General features: G+C 43.3%; 1 long non-coding RNA gene across 1 annotated transcript; it reads right to left on the bottom strand.

Annotated features, from left to right (window-relative positions):
- Nucleotides 1-466: 466 nt before the first annotated feature.
- On the bottom strand, nucleotides 467-7,546 carry LOC124291630. Its single transcript, XR_006902251.1, has 2 exons — nucleotides 7,355-7,546; nucleotides 467-1,894 (listed from the first exon to the last, which is right to left on the bottom strand). It is a non-coding gene; the product is annotated as an uncharacterized LOC124291630 (long non-coding RNA).
- Nucleotides 7,547-8,110: the final 564 nt, after the last annotated feature.

Genomic DNA, 8,110 nt, shown 5'->3' with positions numbered 1-8,110 from the left:
TTTTTATAAATGCAGTGTTTTGTGACCTTGACCCAGGACAGGTCACGCTCATTCGTTTGACAACTGTAACGTTTGCATTGATTTTTGAATTCGTGAACCTTTGACTTTCTGATTATGAGATCCAAAAATGACCTCGCCACCCACACACCCTCACACCCACCCTACAGTTTCAACCCGCCATTTTTAGGCAGACTTTTTCTGTCCCTATTCAAAATTAGGGCCACCTACGAGACTCGATCTCTTCCCTTGGATGTACATGAGTGCAACAATTAGTTTTACTGTTCCATATTGCACATGTTGAAAGTTTTCTATGAACAAATATTTTTTTACCATTCGAGCTTAAGAACTGCAAGTGCCCGTCCTTGTAATCCGCAGGGATTATATTACAAATTATCTCCTGTGCTGAGCGGATAAGCGATGAAATGCCTAGAATGTGTCATTGCGAAACAAATTACATAACAACGTGGACAATATAAAGTCTTTAAATAACTTTTTGTTAGATCTTGGATCCAGCTTGATAAATATACACTCAGAAATATATACAATATATAAATACATCATGGGAACTGCTATGCGGTAAACTGTATGAGTTTATGATGGGGATGTGATGATAAGCTGGCTCCCTTCCCGTCTCCACAGCCTGAGATTCATCCCCTGGCGGATTCTGTTTGTGGATGGAGCCACGTGGCACGCTCCGTTGTCATGGAAACATCCAAAGAAGACTTTAAACACATTTCAAAGTGACCTTGTCATTCGACTGGGTTTTTTAAAGTTAATAACGGCAACGAACCCATATGCTTAAGGTTCATCAAATTGAACGCACATATATTTTTAAAAATGAACATTGTAATTGTTTCGAGAAGTAGGACACATCCCAGTCGTGGAGTCTGTCAGGAAAAAAAACATGAACTTGCTGACATCCCGCCTCAGCTGCAGCTGAGATGCAACCATTGAAGGATGACAGATCACGTTTGTTGGTCGAAAGGAAAGCTTATATTGCATGGGCAAGGGAAAGCCTGCTACAACATTAAATATCCGATGGTTCTCTCCATGTTTAACGAAAAAAATGTTAGCAATTTGGACATATGAGCGAGTGAGTATAGTTCTACGCCACCTTTAACAATGTCCACACATTGCACCCATATGGGGAATCGAACCTGGGTCTTGGTCTACACGAGCGAACACTACCCCTCCGGCCCCGGGACATATGAAGTTGAACATTATTGAAAGCACACATTTTATATCGACAGTATTAAAGTCAGTGATTCTTCACAGATAGTTATTTGTGGTTAACTCCAGCACGTTGTTTAACCTTTCTTTATATTCAGTTGTGAGAATCCTCGAGAACTCTTTTCAGAAGATTTTAACCTTCCGTGTCGGTGTCTAACTAGTCGGAAAGACGTTGGTTCTAGGGCCCTATTCCAGTCTGGTATCTTGGTGGAACTATCCGTTTTTCAGTTTAGCGTTGTTTCCTCCTCCCGGTTCCAGCAGTAGAAATTTCCATATATGGCTAAATACGTCATTCTAATCTTCATTCCTTCTAGTAAGCATGCACTCTGCAGACACTACGACTTAAGATGGAGAGCTCGTCCATGACCTTCACCTTGACTTTACCCACAGACAGGCTTCATGGCAATCATATTCTCTGCGCATGTCAGAGGGAGTTGGATGACCTTGAGTAGAGCTTCACATACTCCTTTACAGGGGTCAATACAGGCACTGAATGGAAGGAAGAGAATGTACCAGCCAGCCAGGAAGCCGGCGATTGGCCAGGCAGCGAACCAGAGGATGAGGAGCCAGAGGAAGCCCCACAGAAGTCCTGGACATAATCCACCCCTACCGCTTCCATCACCGCTCCCATCACCACTGCCGTCTCCCTTTCCCATGGCTTAGTCTGAAATGTAAGCATTTAATTAGAAAATACGTCTTCAAAATCCATTGAGCTTCGAGGAATACGATTTAGCTTTCCGAAATGTCTCAAGGATATAATGCTGAGACTGTCACTCAGGACAGATTATTTTTATTAAGACTTTTAGGTCATTTTATGTATCATTTTAACGTCTTATGTTTCAGCGAGAATGTAAGAGATAAAAAAAATAGAACATTTGCTGCACTTAGATCATAACATGTGTCATGTTAAACATTTGGATTAGATTCTCCAGATGGACTTGTATGTGAAGACCATTCCCTAGCCGTACGTTTTGCGAAGCGGACAACATATAGTTTGTGATGTAGACATGGTTTACAGCTTGATGACCAGCAAACACCTGGTGTCATCACTGATTTTCAGTGATCAGTTCATATGACTGACACAGACATTCTTTTCATTTAGACCAAAAGGACTTTGTTACTGAGCATAATTCCACATTAATTAAAAACTTGTAATGAATATGCATGTTTTACGGTTTGTCCAAGAATTCAACCAAAGAAATGCATTCTGGTTTCTGGGAAAACAAGTTCTTTTTGGTTACAAGGGATGTTGGTCTTGAAGATCAGATCCCAGAAAGATCACTTCTGTTGAAAACCTTGAACATTGACATGACCGTGGTTCATAGCTGGAAACACAACACTCAGCGGGTCCTGCTGACAACCTGGGGTTTATAATCGGGGTGATATGGGACACACTCAGCGGGTCCTGCTGACAGCCTGGGGTTCATAATCGGGGTGATATGGGACACACTCAGCGGGTCCTGCTGACAGCCTGGGATTTATAATCGGGGTGATATGGGACACACTCAGCGGGTCCTGCTGACAGCCTGGGGTTCATAATCGGGGTGATATGGGACACACTCAGAGGGTCCTGCTGACAGCCTGGGGTTTATAATCGGGGTGATATGGGACACACTCAGCGGGTCCTGCTGACAGCCTGGGGTTCATAATCGGGGTGATATGGGACACACTCAGAGGGTCCTGCTGACAGCCTGGGGTTTATAATCGGGGTGATATGGGACACACTCAGCGGGTCCTGCTGACAGCCTGTGGTTTATAATCGGGACGATATGGGACACACTCAGCGGGTCCTGCTGACAGCCTGGGGTTTATAATCGGGGTGATATGGGACACACTCAGCGGGTCCTGCTGACAGCCTGGGGTTCATAATCGGGGTGATATGGGACACACTCAGAGGGTCCTGCTGACAGCCTGGGGTTTATAATCGGGGTGATATGGGACACACTCAGCGGGTCCTGCTGACAGCCTGTGGTTTATAATCGGGACGATATGGGACACACTCAGCGGGTCCTGCTGACAGCCTGGGGTTTATAATCGATATGGGACACACTCAGGGTGATACTCCAACTGATAACAGATCCTGGAAGCGGTGGAAGGCTACGCAATGTAATTGAAGGTTGAATATGTGTCAAATCTATGCAAAATAAATGACATCAAACCACCAACAAGATCATTCTTATGATAATATACAGTATATTTGTATTTTTATAAATGTAGTTCACAGAAAGAAATGTATTTTCATAACGCATAGACTCACAATTATATAGAAGTATCTAGTCCGGAATGTAGGATGTCTTGACTAACAGTGTCTGGATTAAAGGGGTCTGGTGTATAAGATTGGGGTAGCTACACTACAGACGTCAGCGGTGGCAATGTGCCTGGGCAACTTTGTCAAGTAGTGTTTGCTCAAGGAGAATCTCAACCGGATACTTCGAGTACTACCTTGTTCGCCAAGAGAAGGTGTGTTTACTTAGTCATTGTGAAGAACAATCTGTATGACACACGTCTCGCTGAAATGGTCAGTATAACACTGTGGCTTTTATTTCTCAGCAAACATGGAATGCATGTGTTGTAGCGGGAGACAGTCAGTCGGGTAACTGGCCGTCAGCGTTGTAGTCGTAAAACAACAGTGTGTGTGAGAGTCATTACGTCGTCCTCAGTCACATGTCCTGACTCCTTTTATCTCTATCCTCAGTCCTCAGTCCTCAGTCCTCAGTCCTCATTCTTCTGTGCCCAGTCCTCAGTCCACCATTTTGTGGTCTCTGACCGGACCTCTTTCTTTAGTCCTCACTCAGTCCTCTGTCCTCTGTTTGGTGGTCTCTAAACAGCCCCTCTCTCCTTCATCCTCACTCCTCCTCCTCTGTTTGTTGGTCTCTAAACAGACCCTCTCTCCTTTATCACTCCTCGTCGTCAGTCCTCTGTGCCAGGCCTTCAGTCCTCGGTCCTTGTTCACAATCCCTTATATACAGTTATCTGCCTTCAGGTCTCTGTGGTCGTCAAGATATGACTGACTGACTGACTGACTGAGTTTGGTTTTACGCCGCTTTTAGCAATATTCCAGCAACATCACGGCGGGGAACGACAGAAATGGGCTTCACACATTGTACCCTTGTGGGGATTCGAACCCGGGTCTTCGGCGTGACGAGCCAACGCTTTAACCACTAGGCTACCCCACCGTCCCCGATATGGCTTAAATATTGCCGATTTGACGTAAAATTTGAACTAACTCACTCATGTCTCTGGCATCTCTCCTATGTCCTCAGTTCTCGGTCCTCGTCTACAGTCCACTGCCCTAAGTCCTTTCTTTTTAAGTCTCCGTCCTCAGTCCGTGCATATACACATTATTGTCACGCTTAATAAATCATGATATAAAAAACAAATGTCATGCAACTCATTGTGACTTCAGAGTTGACCTCAGTGTGAAGCTCATATTGAGACGATTACATCAGATGTATGTATGATGTTTGCAGCACAGGCTATAACTTCAAGCTTTGTTTTCCCACACAAGCAATATATTGTCAGCTCACACACTCAACTTCTATTTCGATGTCCCTGATGCCCAATCGATCACTTGATTGGCTGGTTTGTTTACAGGCTGCCGTTGCAGCAGAAATACTGTGAAGCGCCTGGCAAAAAGTTCTTCCATTTTGGGAGGAAAATTTTGTGAATGGGGCTGCCACCGATAGGGCAGGACATAATGACCTTCTTTGCGAACACCTGGTGTCATCACTGAAGTTGTGATCCATTCATATGATTTTCACATCTACTTTTGGAACTTAACACCAAGTCAAGGATAGTCAAAACTGGGTATTCCTTTGTACAGATATTCTATACTTAATAAGGTCAAAGGGGAGACGTTTCTCTCAGATAATTCCTTGTAATACACAGTGCCGACTTTGAACTCAAGAATTCAACATGCAGAAATAGTCAGTGTACACTGTAACCAAGGACAACGCGTAAATAAAGTACAACAATGCCATAAATATTGATCTTACTATCGCAGTCTGTGTTTGAAGACAACCAGCCATTAATATTGGTCGTAATTAGATTCTCGGCACAATCTCCTTCAAGCGGTTTGCTAACGTTTCCCGTACATCGCTGTCTGCAAAATGTATTTTTGTAATCCATGAAGGGTAAAATGGAATCAATTTCTAGCATTGTTTGTTTTTCATGGCTGTTAGTGGTGTTTTCTGGATGGTTGATCACCTCATTGCCTTATCTCAGGACATAGTTACCGCTGTTATTGTGTGCCACAAGAGTACATACGGTGTCGTCAACCTGTTCATAGCGGGGGCCAGTGCCGAGAGAGCGTTAATGAGATTGTACGGATGAAACACTTCTACCCCTCATACACCGTGTCGTATTGAGGGTGGTGTCTACAATGAAACCCTGTCAAACCGGATCTCCATATTCCAGACCATATTTCTATATACAGTCACAAATAAGGTGAGGTTCGACGTTGCTCACGGCGGTGTTACTCACTGTGATATAACCGGAACGCTGTTCAAAGCGGAATACAAACTGCCTCACTCACTCAAACACATTCCAAACGTGGCAAAACACACACGGACCACTGACATTCTAGCAAAGTTGAGACATCGGATGGGTCAACGCGTTCGACAGCTTGATTGATTGCGAGTATCGAGGGGTTCGCCCGCCTCCATTAACGTCAATGAACAAATGAAAGCGATAATCCACACTCATAAGTAGGATTATACGGATTATCAGATTATCTCACATGATTTCACTGCACAAAGTATCTAACATCTACTCAAACTTACGTGACTCAGGTACAGTTACATTGTATATTTGTATATGATCATAAAGTTACCGGGGCGGTGGGGTACCCAAATGATAAAAGCGTCCGCTCGTCACGCTAAAGACCCGGGTTCGATTCCCGACATGGGCACAATTTGGTGTTCCCCGACGTGATATTGCTGGAATATTGTTGAAAGCGGCGTAAAACCATACTCTCTCGGTAACTCACTCATAAAGTTCCGTCAAAATTGTAATGATCTGTAGTTGTTAAGATAACGCTGAAATATGTAGGAAGGAATATATGTGTACACACACACACACACACACACACACACACACACACACACACACACACACACACACACACACACACACACACAACACACACACACACGTGTATATGTGTGTATATATGTCCGATCTGACGGATTAACAGCGTGTGTGTGTGTGTTAGTGTGTAGCTTTCTTTATTAACATCCTTCGTGTTATACGTCCCCTCTGACCTCTAAGGATTAACGGAGTTTCAATATATATATTCTCCATCGATTTATTGGCCCCTAAGTGTATTTGACCAGTATCTCTGTCGCTAGGCGGCGTCTGTGTCCGGCTGATAACGTTGTTGGTGTATCAATATGTATGTCGATTCAACAATCCCTGTTTCTACCCGTGGCTCCGTGTTCACAGACGGACGAGCACAGCGTTGTCGTTCAGGGTCGTGATGATTAACAATGATTCACATTTCATTCTGTTAATTAATGGTTAGGTGTAAATCAATTCTGTCACAAAATGTTTTCACGACCGCATACAATAGTTCAGTTGAAAGCTATTTCGTTTAACAATGAATGTGTTTTATGAGTTTATATGCCAGTTTCCAAAGTTATAATTTTCTTTTGCTTTTTATCGGATAAGGAAGTTGCGACACTCTAGATTTGAGTACTGCACATAAAACAGGTCACTCCTAAAATATTTAAAATGTTGATATTAATTCATCACTTGACATAAATTGTCACTAAATCATATTGTCTGCCTTGTGTAACGACTGTATGACAACACGAAACGTTAAAACCACGTGAATCCTGCATGAAATATGTACCAAATGACCTGTTTAAATTCACACTGTGTTTAACTGACGGAATATGTTAATACGAATGAAATTATTCTTTAAAATAGAAAAACAAAGGTTTAATTTTGGCAATGCCTCGGCCCACATTTAACACAACTAACAACATATAGGCGTTGATGCCAAAACGTAAACAGAACATGTGCTATGATCCAATCGATGTTCATCGATCACTTTATGTACTTCTCTGCAGCAATATTACAGGCAGCTGGTGTGGTAATGAAAACAGGAATGAAACTATCTTACCGTGTTGTGGAATATTGAGACAGGAGGCAGGAGTGTCGTCGTTCACTCTCCAAGAGTGTAAGTGAGGCTCCAAGTGAACTCCTCGGCTCCTGTTGTGTGTGTTTCTGTGTACATCGTCATGGAGTCGATCTGTTCTCTAACGTCAAACATTGATCCAACGCCATTCATCACTACAAGCTCCTCCCCTCAGTCCTGAAGCTGGTGCGTGCACACCGTCAGTAGTACGGCTTTATATTGATACATACGAAGGCAGGTAACTGCTCAGTGAGCTGAATCACGCCTACGACCTGTCATTGGTTAGCTGGCATCACGTGTTTTTATTTAGGGAAATAAAGACACTGATATTGCAACGTCTTGTTAGTGACCTATCTCACATCTCGACCACGACACCTGAAGATGATCGCTCATTTATTATTGATATGCATCTCTTTGTCTCTACATTCGCCCGGTGGCCAAACACTAGAGCGTAAGTGGGAGTGAAGGGTCATTTATGCATATCTTCCGTTTGTATCGGTGGAGAGATACCTAATGGACCGATACGTATGATATATGCTATCCATGCTATATCATATATCAAGTGACGTACTTAATCGGCAAGGGGTGAGAGTTGGGGCATTTGACATTCTTAGAGGGGGTGAGGTGTGGGGTGGGGTTCGTCAACAAAAGTATCTGTTCCCGATAATACCGGAAAAACATGATTTGCCCTTGGGTTAAGGGTGTGAAAATTTACGTGGAGGGTTTTACTCCCTTGACATT

Source organism: Haliotis rubra, unplaced genomic scaffold (assembly GCF_003918875.1).
Source record: "Haliotis rubra isolate DU_JTF1 unplaced genomic scaffold, ASM391887v1 Scf498, whole genome shotgun sequence".
Lineage (NCBI taxonomy): Eukaryota > Metazoa > Mollusca > Gastropoda > Lepetellida > Haliotidae > Haliotis > Haliotis rubra.
This window is presented reverse-complemented; position numbering and strand designations above follow the sequence as displayed.